The 18,183-nt window shown below is 38.2% G+C and overlaps 1 long non-coding RNA gene across 1 annotated transcript; it reads right to left on the bottom strand.

The window, feature by feature from the left end:
* Positions 1–1,513: 1,513 nt before the first annotated feature.
* On the bottom strand, positions 1,514–16,923 carry LOC141279096 (uncharacterized). Its single transcript, XR_012332852.1, has 3 exons — positions 16,792–16,923; positions 16,299–16,365; positions 1,514–1,857 (listed from the first exon to the last, which is right to left on the bottom strand). It is a non-coding gene; the product is annotated as an uncharacterized lncRNA (long non-coding RNA).
* Positions 16,924–18,183: the final 1,260 nt, after the last annotated feature.

The raw sequence follows: 18,183 nt of genomic DNA on the forward strand, positions 1-18,183 counted from the left end.
GGAGCCTAGCTGGAAATAGCTGGATCAATTGGGTATTTGGTAAATGAACTGTTTACAAAATATGGGCAGGATATAGAAAACTCCCAAGACATGTTGTAATATCCCAGAGCTAGTAAGGGGGTGGGATTACTGCCACTAGACCTGAGAGGGCAAGAGGAGAGAGCACTTACTGGTACCAAAGACAGAGAGGAAGTTGTGTGAAAAGGACTTCCTTAAATGGGCTGTGATCTTTGGTTGAGGAAGTAACCAGCCAGAAGCAAACCCTCAGAGAGGAAGTCTGGAGGATGAATATTCAGACCACATTCTCATCCCTCCTTCTGATGTCTTGTTGTTGTTACCTATTGCCCAAACTTGACAGGTGGCCAGAGGGCAAACGAGACCCTGGATGCTGTTCACACAGGTTAGCTAGCTGAGGTACAGAACGGTACAGAAGCGGGGCCAGAAGCATACACAGAAGATACCCAGCTCATTCAACTATCCTTATCTTTACCAAAACATAGATCAACAGTATTTTTTTTATCCTTATATATCTGAGTGGTGAGATATTGTATATGCATTTTTCTGAATATGAGTGAGGCTATGAATATTTTGAAATAAGAGATAATTTTATCTCTATTTCTGTATCCCTAACCTTCCCCTATAACATATATATTTTTCACTTTTATTTTGAAATGATTTCAAATTTATAGAAAAGTTGCAAAAACAGTATAAAAAATAGAGTTCCTATATATTTTTTATCCGTATTTTCAAACTGTTAATGTTTTAGCATAGTTGCTTTTTCATTCCCTTCCTCCCTCCCTCTCTCTCCATGTGTGTGTAAATATTATCAACTGATAAATCTAAGATATGTGTAAATATACACAAACATCTATATCACTATATATGGTGAACTATCTGAGAATGAGATACAAACATGATATCCTTCAAGTATGTATTTTCTGACAACAAAGGTATTTTCCTACTTAGTCATAATACAAAATTAGGAAATTAACTTAATTTCATTATAATCATTTAACCTTCAGACTCTATTCAGTTTTTTTTCTGTTGTCCACACAGTGTCATGCATTGTATTTGATTGTCATGGTCCTTAGTCTCCTTCAAGCTGGACAGTTCCTCTGTCTCCCTGTCTTTCATGACCTGACTTTTTGAAAGTTATAGGCTAGTTACTTGTAAAATGTCCCTTAATTTGGATTTGCTGATATTTTCTCATTTTCAGCAGGATTACCTCAAAATGTTACTGTGTTTATCTTATATCGTATCAGCAGGTATGCAATGTCGATTTGTTTCATTACTAGTGATATTAAATTTCATTACTTGGTTAGCACATTTTATGCCAGGCTTCTTTACTGTAAAGCCATTTGATAAGTATTCGTGCTTATTAATTAATAAACAATCAAGTATCTTTTGGGGAGACACTTTGAGATTTTCACTAACCCATAAAGCTCTCTTCTCATTCATTCGTTCATTCATTCATTCATTCATGTATTTCTATCAATCAGGATTTGAGCAGAGAAGAACAAAGGATTTATTATAGGGGTATCACTTGATGCAGGAATGAGAGCTGATTACACAGTTTTGTGAGCCTTTTGTTTGTGTGCCTGGAGCTGCACTCGGAATCTCACTGGGCAGGCAGTCATGGAGAGCCAGTGGACGTGAAATGAGGGAAGCAAGGATGAATTGGAACTAGTGAAGATAGAATAGAGTTCAATGGAGAATGCGCTCTCATCACCTCCAAGCCTCCAAGTTGGATTATGGAGTGTCCTGCAGGAGAAGCCAGTGTCCTTCACCATGGAGCTAACCATGCATCTGGCCAGGCATCAGTGGTGCTGAGGCCAAAGATCTAGTGGTTGCTCCTACCTGAGAAGACAAGATAAGTAACAATGTGAGTGGGCTGCAACAGCATCGTGCTCTTTCAACTTACCTTCTGGTCATAAGGAATACTGCTGCTCATTTACTTCCATCTTACAGATCTTGTGCAAAATATCACTGCTGTGTCATGCCAACTCAGAACTCTGAGGAAAGAGAATTCTGGGACATGTAGTCACAGATTAGTCCAGTTGATATAAGACAAATCCACCATAGTATTTATAGCAGTTTGAATTCATAAATTTTTATTTTACTCAAAGGATTACTACGTATTACAATCATTAATATTTATTTTGATGCTCAAATTGTTCCAGACCTGGCCAGTGGAAACCTTTCATGCTGACTCTTGTATTCTTTTGACATTTTCCCAGCATTGGGTATTTATTTACTTTTGGATACAAAAAGATGTTACAGGATCATCTTATATTTTCCCTGTCATAATCCAAGATTTAATCCTTTCTCCAAAGAGTTTTGGTTCTTTTAGTATAGAATGCCATTTAGAAACTAATATCTAGAAGACACTTGTCTTCTTTGTTACTTAGGATCACTGCTTCTAGGTCCTCTCAATAGACAAAGCTAAGAAGTACAGGAAAAAGGAAGGTAGAGAAAGATTTCTTTGCCTATTTCCCTATTAGGATGTTAGTCTTATTTTCTATTGAGTTTTTTGGGGTTTTGTTTTTTGTTTTTCTTTCGGTTTTTTTTTTTGCGGTACGCGGGCCTCTCACAGTTGTGGCCTCTCCTGTTGCGGAGCACAGGCTCCGGATGCGCAGGCTCAGCGGCCATGGCTCACGGGCCTAGCCGCTCCGCGGCATGTGGGATCTTCCCGGACCGGGGCATGAACTCGTGTCCCCTGCATCGGCAGGCGGACTCTCAACCACTGCGCCACCAGGGAAGCCCTGTATTGAGTTTTGAGAGCTCTTTAAGTATTAGGAAACTAACCCTTCATGATATGAGTTATGAATAGCTCTCCTAGAATATCGTTTATGTATAGTGTTCTATTCTAATTTGGCCTGTTTTGATTTTCTCCCTCTCTTGAGGGCAGTTTTGGTTACATATATGTAGTGTAATTTGGATATGTATAAAGCAGGGTTTTCATTCTAGTGATCATGTAGAAGACAGATAACACCTTAAAATGGTTAAAGAGGGGGCAGGTATCCTTGAAAATGCATGTGAGAGAGACTTTGTGACCTCTCTGCTTATCTGTAGGCAGCATCTTTAAGACAGAGTTCATGATGTATAGGAAGACAATTTTTTAAGACTGGCTTTCATGGGAGACAAATCGAAGGTGTTTACAGTTATTTTTATTCATCATTCTGCCAACTGTTCAGAAGGGAGCTGTCCTGGGCCTCTTTCCCTTGATTTGGACCTTGATTTTTTTTCTCTCCATACATTTCTTGGTTCATTAATTCATTCTACGCATAGTTCATTCATTCATTTAAAATTCATTCATTCATTAACTAGTTCCTACAGTGGACATAAAACTGAACTACCTTTTGGACAAGCTGGAAAGTGACTGAAACTATGGTTCTTGTATTCAAGGCTTACTACGGTGTTTGAACAGCCAAAATAATACCATATGAATAACTAGAAAGTCATAGCCCAGCATCATAAATAAGCATAAAATATCTAGGACAGACTGGAGTCTAAGTTTACATGAAATATTACGTTTGTTAATTCAAAAAGGCATCGGATCCTTTTGGTGTGCCTAAAGCCTATTTTATATATATATATATATATATATATATATATATATATATATATTTCATGCAAAGATTGTGACTTGTGTGCCTCAGAATTTAGGGTAGGAAAAAAGAGACAGTGATTTAAGAATAGTTTGAAAACTCAAATCATAAATCACAGGACATTAGATGTGGGATAAATGGAAGTTTTTTGAACTCGGTTTCTTGTTGTTGTTTTTATATGTCCCTATATTTGCTTTCATGGCTTATTCTGTATTATCTAAAGGCTGACACCACTCACATATCAAGACCCATAGCCTTGCCTCTTGTAGAAAGTCCATGTAAATACTATTACTAGCCAATTATTAATAATAATTTTCTTCCTTGCTCCATACTCCCTTGTCTTTCTATAATATCATTTCTGAGACAATATTTCACTTATATATTTTCATATTAGTATCCTCTCCAAGACTAACTTAACTAGAAGATAGGGATTGTATCTTATTCATCTTTGTTTCCACTGCCAAGTATAGTGCCTGGTAAATAATAGGTGCTCAATAAATGTTTGTGGGTTAAATGAATGTATTAGTCTCCCATCTTAAATATTCTTGACTTTGGGGTAGTGAAAGTAGAAAACTGTTCCAGTCCAATCATTTAACCTAAATTGATTTTCTTCTTCCAACTGTTAATTCAGTGGTGGGCGTGATTATCCTGGTCTTGTTAATCTAGTTCATTTGTTGGCATGGAAAAGGTGGAAAGATGAGTTTCAGATGCTGTTTTTATGCTGTCCGTCAGACATCTCCTGTCCCGTGCCATGTGAAGACACATTCTGTTCACCAGCTGCTGATTTCTGTTTGTTCTCATCGTGTTGCTTCCTGGGCCAATGGTGGTGCTGATGCTACTGGTCTCTTTTCTGCAACAATGTCCCCTAATCACATCACCCAGATATAAAATGTGTTATCTATACTCCCTTCTGTCCTCCTCTGTTTTTTTTTTTCCTCTAAGAAATAATGGGGAAACGCTTGCCAATGTGTATGTTTTGCAAACGTTCCCAGTCCTCATGATTTATCCCTTAGTCCCTCTTCTAAGGAGATTAGATATTCCTCAGAGATACCACCAGAAGTTGGAGTTGTCTCTGGCGCTTAGAGCAGATCAAAAAAGCTCTCTGGAGATTTAAATTTCCATAAATTTGAAAATTGGTGTCAAAAGGTTTTGATTCTAAGCCTGTAAAGGTGAATGCAGTACGATTAATTCATTGTTGCAGCTACTAAATTCACATTTTAATTTGCTGATAAGGAAAGGCAGAAAATATTATGAAACTTAGACATTTCATCTGTCATGTTAGTTATACCCTGGCTTATAAGAGGTAGTTCCATGAGACTGCCTTTATGTTACTTTTCTCGCCTCGAGTTATTAAGAACCTTGTCCCCCGAAGTCTACCTGTAATTTCTACTATCTGGACCAGTATAAACTTGAGTAGACATGGCTTCTGCCAGCATGTATGGACTATAAGTCTGATATACCTTCTAAACTGTGAAAAAAGGATACATTTGGGAATTTCTCATTCAAATACTAATAAAGTCTGGGAGGGTGAGGGGAAAGACACTTGGATTCATATCTACTTCCTATCTCTATTTTAAGGTTAAATCACTGTTGGCATCTATCTGTTGTCTGACCACATATTCATCCAATTTTTTTTTTCCAATTTTTAACTTATTACTTTTACCAAGAGCTCAGCTGTCAGTTGGCACTGAGGCTATGCAGAGAAAGGACAAGGTACTGGCCCTAAAGAGCTCCAGACTCAAGGAAGGGGCATACTTGCAAATCAGGTTTTGATTGCCCTCTGCAGAGATCAAATTTTGAATGCTCTCTACAGAGCAAGCTTGTTGGAGCGAGAGTGGGCAGCTTCTTTCCCTTAAGAGACATCAAAGAATCTTCCTCAAGGAGATGAATCCTGGGTTAAGTGTCAAAATGTATTAGTAAGGCAGAGAGGAGGTAAGTGCTTAGATACGCGTACGGTGTTAGTGTGTGGATGGCTCAACAATTACAGATCTTGGGTGGCTGTGGGCTAGAAGGCATAGCAATAACTGGCATCTATTAAACACTTGGTATTACGTAGACCCTTTATTATCTTACATTTAATTCTCCCCCCAAAACATCTATGGCAGATATTATCATCACATTGGACCCATTTTTAAAGGTAAGGAAGTGCATCTCAGGGTAGGTTTGGTAACTTCCCTAAAGTTAAGTATACAAAAGAACCAGGATTTGTATCCAGACCATTTTTCCTACAAATTCTTTAGTCTAACAAATATATGTTAGGAGAAAGAGTTTAAGAGAGGATTGGAGATGTAGTGAGATGAGGTGTAATAGACAGGCAGGTACCATATCATGAAGAGTTGTGTGGGCCAAATTAAGAATCTTGGCTTCTGTCCTGAAAGTGATAAAGTACCTCTAAAAGGCTTTAAGCCAGGAAATGGCATGATCAGATTTGCATTTAGAAAGATGTCTCTTGCTACAGGGTTCAGAAAGGCCAGGATCGTAGGCAAAGAGGCCTGTTGTTGAATTGATCCAGTGGAGACATGACAGATGAGTTTATACAGCTCATTAGTAGCAGATGAGCCACACCAAGAAGTCATCTGCTTTTATAATCATCTTGATCCTACTTCCTTTTCAGGTCTTTGGTATCAGCTGGTTCCTCTGATTCCAAGCCTTTCCTTCCAGTTTTTAATTGATTGCCTTCCAACCTGCTAAACAGCTCTTGCTTCTGAAGCCTTGCATTGAACTTCCTGTTAATTTGGCCTTGCCAAACCAGCAGTTGTCATTTTGATAATCTAATATTCACCTCACTTAAGTGGCCTAAGATTTGTGATCTGACTCGAATTTCTTCCTTTTAGTTTAAATTATATATTGATAATAGATTTGGAAAGTGTGCTTTTGCATAATTCTTCTTACCTTGTAAAAATATGTATGTAATTGCACCTAGGGCCTGTACAACACAGAGTCCATTTTTTTCAAGAGAATGATTGTAAACTGCCATTTTGAAGATGGGAAATAAAGGAAAGGAAGCTCTCAGGCCGCAGAGTTGGCCAAGGGTGAAATCTAGAAATCTAAGCCATTGGAAGGAAGTTGGCAGTAGCTGGGTAAGTCAGACTGTATTTGGAGTGTTAGGGAGCTCTGTAAAGAAAATGTTGGCTGTGACTGCTCAGGCAAAGCAATAAATCCAACCCATGAATTCCACGAAGGTCGTAAGTTCAAGAAGACTTTGGAGGATCAAAGAATAAGTCAGGGCAGCTGCCAGAAGCAGAAGACCTAGAAATTTGAACCGAGGGTGGGTAGTTTGCTTTATTTCCTCTTTTACGTTGCCTCTTAGGTATGAATTGCTGCTGTGTGCCATGGCCAGAGGATGACACAGTGTTCTCGGTGTAGTTAGGTCCTCACTGCATGAGTTCTTGAGCTCAGAGACAACTGAGTCTCTTTCTAATTGCAGGACTAAGATGAGTGGTCTAGTCTGAAAATGCATGTCAAAACTGGACAGTCCAAATAAGTGGGCTGCAACCCCTAAAGACTTTTGCATAGAGCTTTGCAGACTGCAAAACTCTTTTCGCAGATATATATTGCATCCATGAAAATTTATTTTGATTATTATTTTTAATATTCTCTCTCTTTTATTACTGTCAGTTCCAGTTTATTTTTTTACTTAATTAATTATTTATTTTTTGGCTGTGCCACATGGCAGGCATGTGGGATCTTAGTTCCCCGACCAGGGATTGAACCCACATTCCCTGCAGTGGAAGCACAGAGTCTTAACCACTGGACCGCCAGGGAAGTCTCTTATTTTTATTATTAATGACACTATACTAGCCTAAGGACTTGGACTCAAATATTCTGATCCAAAATCTTGTCTTTCGTTGAAAAACACTAAGCCCACAGTGATAGGAATGGCATGGGAATGTTGACTGAGTCACTGGAAATGACTCTTTGGGAATGCATTCCATCTAACTCTGTTTGCCCCTTACATACTTAGGCCTGTTCTTTCTCCTATTGAAGAACCATCTCAAGTACTAACTGCTATATACTCCCTAACAAATTTCTAGTCAGAAGTGATCTCTCTCCTCTTCGGTCTTCTGTAGCACACTTGCTTTGTATCTTTCTATGGCAGTTATCTTACCTTTCCATGTGTCATTGTTTTTCCATAATACGTCTATCCATGAATGCTCCCCTTTTCCTCTCACCCCAGACTTATTAACATACTTATTACCATGAATATACACCACGTGTCTTCAATAAATACATGAGTGTTTCAGAAAATTCTAGCAGTGCATGATTCTTTTAGTGTTGAATTTTGGGATAAAATGTTAAAAAGAATAAAAAGAAAAGTACAAAAAGTTATTTACCAATACAAAAAAAGAGATAGAGATGTATTGATAAAAAAGTTTACCTTTGTCTTTTCCAGTCCCATATCTGAGAAGCTTGGTACTTGCCTTTCAGTGTTTTATATGCTTACATCACACTAGCACATGCAGAATCATTCAGACACACAAAGATTTTATGTGAAATAAATTCTTGTGATATTGAATAATATAGGAACCTTCTTTAGTTTGGCAAAGGAGTTAAGGGGGATGGGTATAAAAAGAGAAAGTAAGATAATGGTTAGTGACGGATGGGAGAGAGGTCCTGATAAATAATTTTTATTTAAAGGATTACAAGAATTACTGCAGGAAAACAGCCAGGCCTAAAAAGTTTGGCAGGGCCTTTGAATATGGTTTTACTATCTGGCAACCCTGTGCCATATGTAGAAAATGATCAAATTGGCCAAGATTGGGTAAAAAACGGTGGATTGCCAGCTCCTACTGTAGGTCATTAAAGTCATCTGTGTAAAGCAACTATACTCCAAAAAAAAATTAATTTTAAAAAAGTCATCTAAATTGCCTCTCTAAGTGAGGTGGGAATTTCTGTTTTCTCTCTGGTGGATTTGATAGTCCTTAGCCATACTTCTCAACGTATGGTATCGGGAATTTGCAGGTACCACACCAGATCTACTGAATCAAAATCTCTGGGGATGGGACCAGCAATCTGTGTTTACTAAACCCTTAATGCTGATTCTTACATTCATTAAAGTTTGAAAATTACTGAACTAGAAGAAAGAGAGTTAGCAAAAAGGTTGGGCTAAGGTTGGGGAAGGAGATAAGAGGCTAGCTAGAGGAAAATTCTTTCATGGGGAAAGAATTGAAAAGAAATCAGAATGACTTTTTCCAAGCAGAAGAGCACTTAAAGTTTTTGGATAATTGGGAAACCAGAATTTAATGCCTCCGTATATTGCCTAACCCTATTTCTATAGCCAGAAATCTTGAGGTGTCTGGTTGGAACCAATGTAGAAAGTCTGGTTAAGTTAATTTTTATCTCATGGCCTTGGTGGTGTGGTGATAGACTAGCATTTCATCTTGCTTTCCTTCTAAGATCCTGGCCATTGATTTAATTAAAACCTAAATTTGGATGACACGGTTTCTCATAAAATAATGCTAATAGATATAAAATGCATCCTTCTTGGTGTTAATTTCTCAAGATTGGATCTTTCCACACACTGGATGATAAGGTGTGTTGGCAGAGTACCTGGCCTTGGGTACTGGGGAAAAGCTTGAGGTGGAGAGAAAACTCTTTTCTCTCCTCGTTTGGAAATCAAACAGCAGCAACAAAAATATTGGAAACTTTTAAAAAGTTTAGTATGATAAAGTGTCAAGCAGAACTGCATAGATTCAGAAATATTTACATTGGAGAACCAGAAAGTTGTGGGAACAGAAACTCTTCTGCCTCCTCCCACCTTTTCTGTCAGCTGCTCAGTCATTTCCAAATGGTTTGAAGTTTCTGTACAAGAATCTCGCTAATGACTGTAATTCATCACAGGAGGTGTTTAGTTTTGAAAATGAAATATGACTATATATTTTGGAGATTGATAGCGAGGGTTTGTTTATTGGTTATACTCCTAGAGAAAAAAATAAAAGAAATATAACAGAGAAAAATGCATTTTTGAAGGTCCATCATAATAGCTAAAATAACTTGACCTGTAAAACTTCTGAGAAACATTCTACCTGTAACTTTACATAAAAGATAAAAAATACTGATGTTGAGTTTTTAAAACACTTTTGAGAAGACCTAAAGACGTATATGCCAAAAGTAAGTAACAATGATTAAGTCAATATCATGGACACAAATTAGTGATCTGCCCATGAAGTCCCATATATTTGCTATCACCGGGCATTAGTTTTGCCTCGGAGTTTCCTAGTGTCTGTGGCAAAAAGAGAAATATGGGAAGATTCAAATTCCTTAATGAAGAACTGGTTTTAAGGAAAAAGGTATAGTCTTGGATTTTATGTAGGAGGTACAAGGTCATGTAATGAATACTGCTCTCTGTAGTCATTTTAAAATAAATATAGAGGTGATTGGCATGTGATTTTTTAAAATAAGGAGATTAGGTGAATTCAAGGTCAAAGCATTTGAGGGTACAATTCAGGGAAGGTGAGTTGTTACGTGAGAAATTAAGCCAATGAACTTCACATATGTAGCCTTCATGTGAATCTTATGTGTTAATTTAGAACTGAGAATAAGTGTATCCCTTAAACTTTCACCTCCCTAGAAAACTTTAGTTAGAAGTTCATGTAGTATCAGTCTAAAATCACTGTAATTTCTTATATGCTAATATTATATGTTATTGGCTTAATATGGCTCCATATACTTTGAAGACCAGAATGCTAACTAGGTAGAGTTGTCATTATGTTAATAAGATGGAAAACTGAAGCAGTATTCTCACCCAGAAGGAAATCATTCCTGAAAAAGAGTAAACCGAAGGGACAGCACAAATTTTCCTCAGGAAAGCATCTTTAGATTTTCGATAGCACTTTAAAAAATGCTTTAACCATGGAGAATGACAGAGAAAACTTTGACCAGAATAATTTTCCAAGTAGTGCCTCCTCCTTCGCAATAGAAATATCAAGGGTTTATTTTCACATAAATGACACTAAGCATTAATCTAACGATTAGTTCATTCACTTGGGACAGTGAGATGAATAAACAAACATGGATAGATTTGGGACTTTCAGAGAAATCTGAATCATAGGTTAAACTAATCCAATCCAACTCTTATTTCTCTTTTTAGTCCCTTAAGAATCCCATATCCTCCAAATAAGAGTAGGTTCCCCACAGATGACTTTTTTCTCCCATATACATTGAAAATCATCCACTCTTAGAAATTTAAAGAATTTAAAGAATTGTCAGCAGAATTTTTAACTTTTAATTAACTGTAACTTTATTTTTTTTTGAAACTAACTGAAATATTTTGTCCTTTGTAAAGTGGCTTTTCACTGGTTGAATGTTACAGCAGGACCAGACGTTTATTAATTCTCTCTGCCACAGAGCTAATAGAACTGTTCTTTTAATTCAACAAACAGAAGCCTGTGTTCTTTGGATGGTTATTTTATTTCCCATGGAGTCTGCATGCTGTTGGCTAACAATCACAATGGCTATGTATCTATCTGAAGCAATCTTTTAATTTGTTTTGCAATAGTTCTGAAAACATAACTTCAAAAATTCTTAGCAAAGTTTCTGGAAATGATTTATATTCCCCTCGAGACACATTTTTTTAGTGTAGAACTGCTAAAATCATAAGATAAAGGCTAATTTGATCAACAACTAGAGTCTCACATAGTCCAAGTATTCTTCCAGTTACATTTAAGGTCCCCTTTTGAACCAAACATTGTCTTCTTTAACATAATTTTTAAAAATAGAAAATCATTAACTAGTCCCTTGTACCCCCATCTCCCCAAACACAGTCCATGGCTACTGCCTTATTCAGGATGATGAGTAGTTAATAGCAAACTGCTGTGATAGGATGGGGGTAGGGGGTGGTCAACTACCCAGACTCTGACCACAGCCCTCTCAGAGGTTCAAGTATCCTCTCTGCACTTTCAGCCATGTGATCTGGGGTGAATTACTTCATCTCTCCATGCTTTATTTTCCTTATCTGTAAAGTGAGCATAAAGGTAATTGTTACTACTCCACAGGAGTGATGTAAGAATTAGATTAATTTAGTTCATGGAAAAGCACCAGAGCAGTGTCTTACCAACAGTCGATGCATCCCATGAGTTGAGTTTATTCTCCTTGCCCTTGAGCAGCTCCCTTCTTAATACATTTCCATCCAGCTGCTTACATTTGCCTGGATGCACCTGTTTCTGTTAGGAATTCAGTGTTACTTTAAAGGAGCATTTAAATGTAAGTGTCCTGAAGTTCTTCAAATCTTAACTTCCTCTGTTTGCTTTTCATCATTTTTTTTTGTTTCTGCTTTTAAACTATTAGCTTTCATTTATTGCTTCCTGTGTCAGTTGCTCAGCCTGCAACTTTCTGATTTTAATCTGCTGCACACCAAGAAATCAGATTATCAACCCAATTGGAATTTGAAATAAATTAGGAGTAATTTGACTCAGAGGAAGCACCTGGCGTGCTCTCCCTCTGTGTAAAGCAAATTCTCTTGACCGCATGGATTTTGTACTTGGTAGGATCTGTTTTGCTTTCCAGGGAATTGTTTTGCTTTTAAAAGTGAAGGTGTTAGATAAGCTGCCTTGGAAAAAGTGAGGTGTTACACTGTTGAACTGAATTTCCTTTTGGAGTGAATGAGATAACTTACAAATTCATGAATTTAAATATTACCCTGACTGCGTTTCAAATGTTCTGGCTATAGACTCACAACCTATTCCTCTGCTTTAGGCAAATGGAATTGATAGCAAGCGTCACTGCAGTGATTCTCAGATTTTCCTCCCAGAACCAGCTCCAATAAAGTTTATAGAAATGCAGATTCTCTGCCCCACCCTAGACCTATTGACTCAGAACCTCTGGGGTGGGCCCAGCAATCCTTCCTGCAACAATCCCTCCAGGTTATTCTGATGCAGGCTGAATTGTGAGACTCCTGGGACCAAGGCTAGTGGAAGGCAAACCTGATTACATATTAGATTCACCTGGGGTGCTTGCAGCCCCAGAAATTCAATTATTTTAAGGTAAAAACAAAAACAGAAACAAAAGCAAAACACCTGAAGAGAGTTCAAGGTAAACAGGGTTGAGACCTATTTCTCTAGACTGTGCTTTCAAGCACAAGGTAAAGTAAGTCACTTAAAAGCTGTAATTTTAGCGGGCCTCCATGATTCAGAGTCGCTCCCTTTTCGCATCTGTGGCACCTGAACTCCTTCACCCTAATCCTTTACTGCTTACTTCAGCCTGGAAGGCCTCTGTGAAATGCAAATGTTATCTGTGAGAGATGACATCTGGAATTAATATAGATGGATACATTTTCTCCTACTAACAGTAGCCCTTCTTCTGTAGCAGTGCTTCTCAAACATCAGCGCACTTCATAATACCTGGAAGACTAGTTAAACCAAAGGTTGCTATGCCCGCCCCCCTCCAGATTTTCTAATTCTGAAGGCCTGCGGAGAGGCTCAGTAATTTGCATTTCTAACAAGTTCCAGGTGAGCTGGCGTTGCCTGTTCCTGGGACTATAAAAACCAGCGCTTTGAGGAAAGAACGGTCCTGAGGAGTGGAGTTCTAAGCTGGTGAGGTTTTGCTGGATGGGGGAAGGAGAAGGCCGTGCTGCTCTTCCGCAAGTGGGAGACCTGAGTAAGTGGGAGACACCCACCCCCCAGGGGCTAAAGAAGTAGAAGGGCTAGTGAATCTAAAATCAAATGATTATTATTAGAATAGTTTAACTGAGAAGATTAATTTCTGGTTTCCAAATTTTTATCTCCTGTTTCCCAAAACTTAAGGTGCAGCAAAATGGTGGTAGAAGCTTGTTTGAAAATTCAGACACTTAGGCTCATCTTTGCGACCTCTATTCAGGAAATCTCGGATGAAGCCCAGCAATAAGCGACCCGGGTAAGTTTGTTGCAAATGGTCTTTTACTTATTTATTCGTTTGGAACTCTTTATTCAGGGGAACCGAGGGCCTGTATTGCTATTATTATCATGTTATTGAACATTTCTGGAGATTTAGTCATAAAATAGAAATATTTTTCTGAGAGTAGTTCAAGTATACTTTTGCTTTGCTTTCAGAATGGCCTCTTCCGCTTCTAACTCCAGGTGTCTTTATTTGAAAATGGTTCTGTTTACTACTTAAAAATAATCTGAAGAACAAATTCTTATATATTGGACATTTTTATATGATATAACTGTCAGGTCCATCTAAATTCAGGAGCCGTGAGAGATCCTTCTATAGGTCCACTATTCGCAGTTGTAGAAATCAGCTCAAGTAACAAGGAGCACATGGGGAAAGTGCACAGAGCTTCATCGTAACAAATTCCAGTGACTCATCAGCTTTCCATATCATAGCTACCATATTCCTGCCATACTGATGGAAATCTCTACAGATAGGGTTGTTGTCAACAGTTGTGACTTGCAAACATACAGCACTTATAAAAATAAAAGTATCAGCGGTTGTTGCTAGGTTTTTATTTTCTTGTTCCTTTTGTAATCCCCAGTTTAGGACCCAGTGTAATACAGGATAGTAACATGCTTATAATGAACCTCAAATCTTCCTGTACAGGAAAAAAGGTTGCTTTCCACCCTCTGTAGTAGGTGCAGTTTTCCTGAGGGTTATGAACAGGAAATGATTCCTCAAGAAATGTAGCTGGCATATTTAAATCTTTAAGCAAATTATAAAAGTCATTATAAAATCCGTTCACTGAGAAGGAAGGAGGAGTACAGTTCAAGAACCTTTAACTCTTTTAAAAACAAGTTTAGTGGAGAAATCATTGTAGCAAAATACTGCCAGAGGAAGCTCTTCTATCTAGAAATTTAATGACATCTGTCAAGAAACCATGAAAAGTATCAGCTGAGGACATTTAGAAAGAATATGAAGGAATATTTGATGTTTTAAGGATATGCATACCTATTGTTAAACATGGAATTTAGCATGTATAAAATACTATGTTTCACTAAGAATTAACGCTTACAGAATGACCTATCTTGTTGGGTGACGTGTTCTGGATATCTTCCTTTAAAAACATTTCCTCATTCACTTATTTTAATAAGTCTGTATTTGTGTTGAAAGTTGTACAACTGAAATGGGCACGTGGGTGGTTGCCTCAAATCGACGCTGTGTTGAGGTCACTGCCTTAAACCACACATCAGTTTGAAGGGGGCTGGCTCACATATTTGGCATTGGGAATTTATTTTCCCCCTGTGAGGAAACAGTTACGTTTATTCAGACATTCAACCTTGTCTTGATCATTGGTTCCTGTATTCAGCAGAGAGACAGTATGGGAACAGAAGTAGCTGCCTATCAGAGAAAGTTGCCAAGTTTCAGGGTCCCTAGGGAAATGTCTTGAGTAGAACACTCCAGAATATTTCCTGATTTCGATGCTGTAAAGTAGTTAGTATTCTGCTCAGGCTGATAGGCAGTTCCTGTATTCACGCTGTAATAGGTGTTATGCTATAGAAGGCACAAAAATTGCTTCAAGCAGTATGTTTTCCTTTCTGGCATTTAGGAGAAACTAAACGTGGGGAGATGTGAATGTCCCTCTGGATTTGCTTGTTTTCTCTAGGAGAGGGTTATTTAAGATCATGGAGTTACTTTTGTGAATGGTATCTTATAAAATAAAAGAATATTACTCCCTCTTGTTCTGTTACTGTTACTCTCTTTCAGCAATAATATACTTCTGATCTTGGTGTAAATGTCATATTGTGTGAATATGCAAACATCACATCCGCCTACATATGTTCTGTTGCTTAGTAATTCTTGGCACTGGAGCACCGTGAATTTTGTGCCTAATAAATGAGATACCCATCAGAATGAAAAGTGAACTATGTTGGTCTCTTGAGTAAGATATCGTTATTTCAGATTTTAGTTATGAAAAAGTAGGCTGCATTCTTGTCTGTGGTAGTATAGAAATTTGGAGGAGAATTGAATTTAGGAATAACTTTTGTTTACTTGTTCATCAAATAAAGCTTATACCATCTAGTACTTTTCCCTAGACATGGGCCAATATTTCAAAGCATTTATTTAAAGATAGACAGATTCTGGTTATATAAAGTTTTGTTTGAAAAAATTTTACTTAAGAATCTGTAAAAAATCTCCTTTTATAGTAAAACAAAATACTGTACACAAGAGTGACTCCTGGAATTATGCCTTGAAGATCAAGTGAATTGTCTTCATCTTCGTATAATTATTACAGTCTCCCTTTTCAACCCTGAGCCCATATATCCCTTTTTGTAATGTCCATTCATAGATCTGAGTTTTGAGGTTTTTGATAGGGATCCCTTTCAGCTTCAAATCAATGAATTAAAAGATATATCTCTATTAACACAATTTAATCTTTCTCTGAATTTGAGAGACACTGTATCTCTCTGCCCCAAATAATTAAAATGGTTTTCTCCAGTGGGGGGCTTTGAATCCACCAAACAAGGTACCAGATGTCAAACTCTATTCATATGCCATTCCTTCACTCCTAGATGTTCTTTTTTTTTTTTCCCCCCCCCCCCACCCCCCCGGTGCGCGGGCCTCTCACTGTTGTGGCCTCTCCCATTGCGGAGCACAGGCTCCGGACGCGCAGGCTCAGCGGCCATGGCTCATGAGCCCAGCCGCCCCGCGGCATGTGGGATCTTCCCGGAAAGTGGCACGAACCCGTGTCCCCTGCATCGGCAGGCGGACTCTCAAACACTGCGCCACCCGGGAAGCCCTAGATGTTCATTTTAACACTACTGTTTTCTCAGTTCTTACCTTGTGATAAAAACTGGGGATACAAAGATTTTTAAAAATCACTCTTCTCATTTCGGAGCTCATGCTCCTGTAGGAGAGACAGACGTATACTTTAATGTTACAGTAGCTGTTATAACAGGCACCAAAGAAACACTAGATACCGCATGGTAAAAGAGGTAAGAATCAGTTCCAAAGGAGGACAGGAATCAAATGAATGCCTTTTAATGCTCTCACCATATTTTGAGTTACATCTTCTCCCAAGAGGAAGGAGTATGGAGTATTCCAACTCCACCTCAAATGAAGAGAGGAGAATTTAAAGAGACCACTAAGAATTTTAGACAAGAACCTTACAGTTTTAGGGATGAGTACAGAGTAGAAAATTGAAATGCTAAGAGGTACACCTCAACTACCTGAGTTTTCAAGGGCATCAGTGGATCAGCTATCTACTACATCATGGGATAAAGCCAATATAGGGCCACCTTAATTAATGAAGTATGTATTTTATACCCCTTACCTTAGGAGAATGCGGAATAAAAATATGAGCGTTTTATAGCCAAGTTATTATTATTATTTTTTTTTTACGGTACGTGGGCCTCTCACTGCTGTGGCCTCTCCCGCCGCGGAGCACAGGCTCCGGACGCACAGGCCCAGCGGCCACGGCTCACGGGCCCAACCGCTCCGTGGCACGTGGGATCCTCCCGGACCGGGACAGGAACCCGTGTTCCCTGCATCGGCAGGCGGACTCCCAACCACTGCGCCACCAGGGAAGCCCCAAGTTATTTTTACTTTAGATGAAACATGGTGTTCTATGCCTTTGCCTGACCTCTAAATGCTGATGCCTTTCTCTTTTACTTCACACGTTGTCTCTTAGGTATTTTACTCTCATAGTTTCAGCTACCTACTGTGGGGTGATGGCTTTTAAGTTTTATATAAATATACTTTGGATTTATGTCTAATCATATATGTGACCTTTTCAACTGGCTATGTCATAGGTACCTCAGATGTCCAGATAAACTGTGACTAATCATTTTTTAAACCACCCCTCAGTATGCTCTTCCTTTTGTGTTAATTGTGTCATCTGAAGTAGATGACACAATTATCCACTCAGTTGCTACCAAATCTAGAAAGGGAGTCACCCTAGGTACTTCAGTTATACCTTCACCCCTCATGTCCTATAAATTACTACATAGCGTTAAGTTTACCATCATTCCTTCCTCTTTGTCATTACAACCAGCATAGTTCAGACTTTCCATCACTTGCTTAGACTCTCAACAACTTGCCTGCCTCCACTCCTGTCCTGTTAATTTTTTATCTTTAATAAAATATTCAGAAAGTTTTTTTTAAAAAGCAAAAATCTGAATATATAACTCCCTTGATTAAAAATCCATCAGCATCTTGTTAAAATCTAAGCTTTGAAATGTAGTAAATAATTGGTTCCTTGAATTTTCTTTTGCATATACTCTGGACATATCTGTTGCCCTCTGCCTTTGACTTAATGCTCATGAAATACATGAACTGTCTGCAGTTTCCACTTACATCATGCTAGATCTCCCTTCTTTGTCCCTGTTCTCATGCTATTTTCTCTGCCTGGAATGCCCTCTCCACTGCTACTCATATTTTAAGATTAAACATAGCCATTAATACTGTGAAGCTTTCACTGACTGCCACATATAGGGTGGTAAAACTTACTCTGGATATTTTTATCTTGCATTGTACTATCACAATATTTACCATATTGATTTGTTTGGGTCCCCTGCTGAATTGTTAGTTTTGAATCTCCAGTGCATAACACAGTAATTGGTATGTTGGAAGTACTGGATGAATGAATGATGGAATAAATGTCTGCTAATCCTGCTTAATAGTTTATGCTCTGCATGTACACATTCTGTGAAGGGGCAGGCAGGTG

Source organism: Tursiops truncatus, chromosome 7 (genome assembly GCF_011762595.2).
Source record: "Tursiops truncatus isolate mTurTru1 chromosome 7, mTurTru1.mat.Y, whole genome shotgun sequence".
Lineage (NCBI taxonomy): Eukaryota > Metazoa > Chordata > Mammalia > Artiodactyla > Delphinidae > Tursiops > Tursiops truncatus.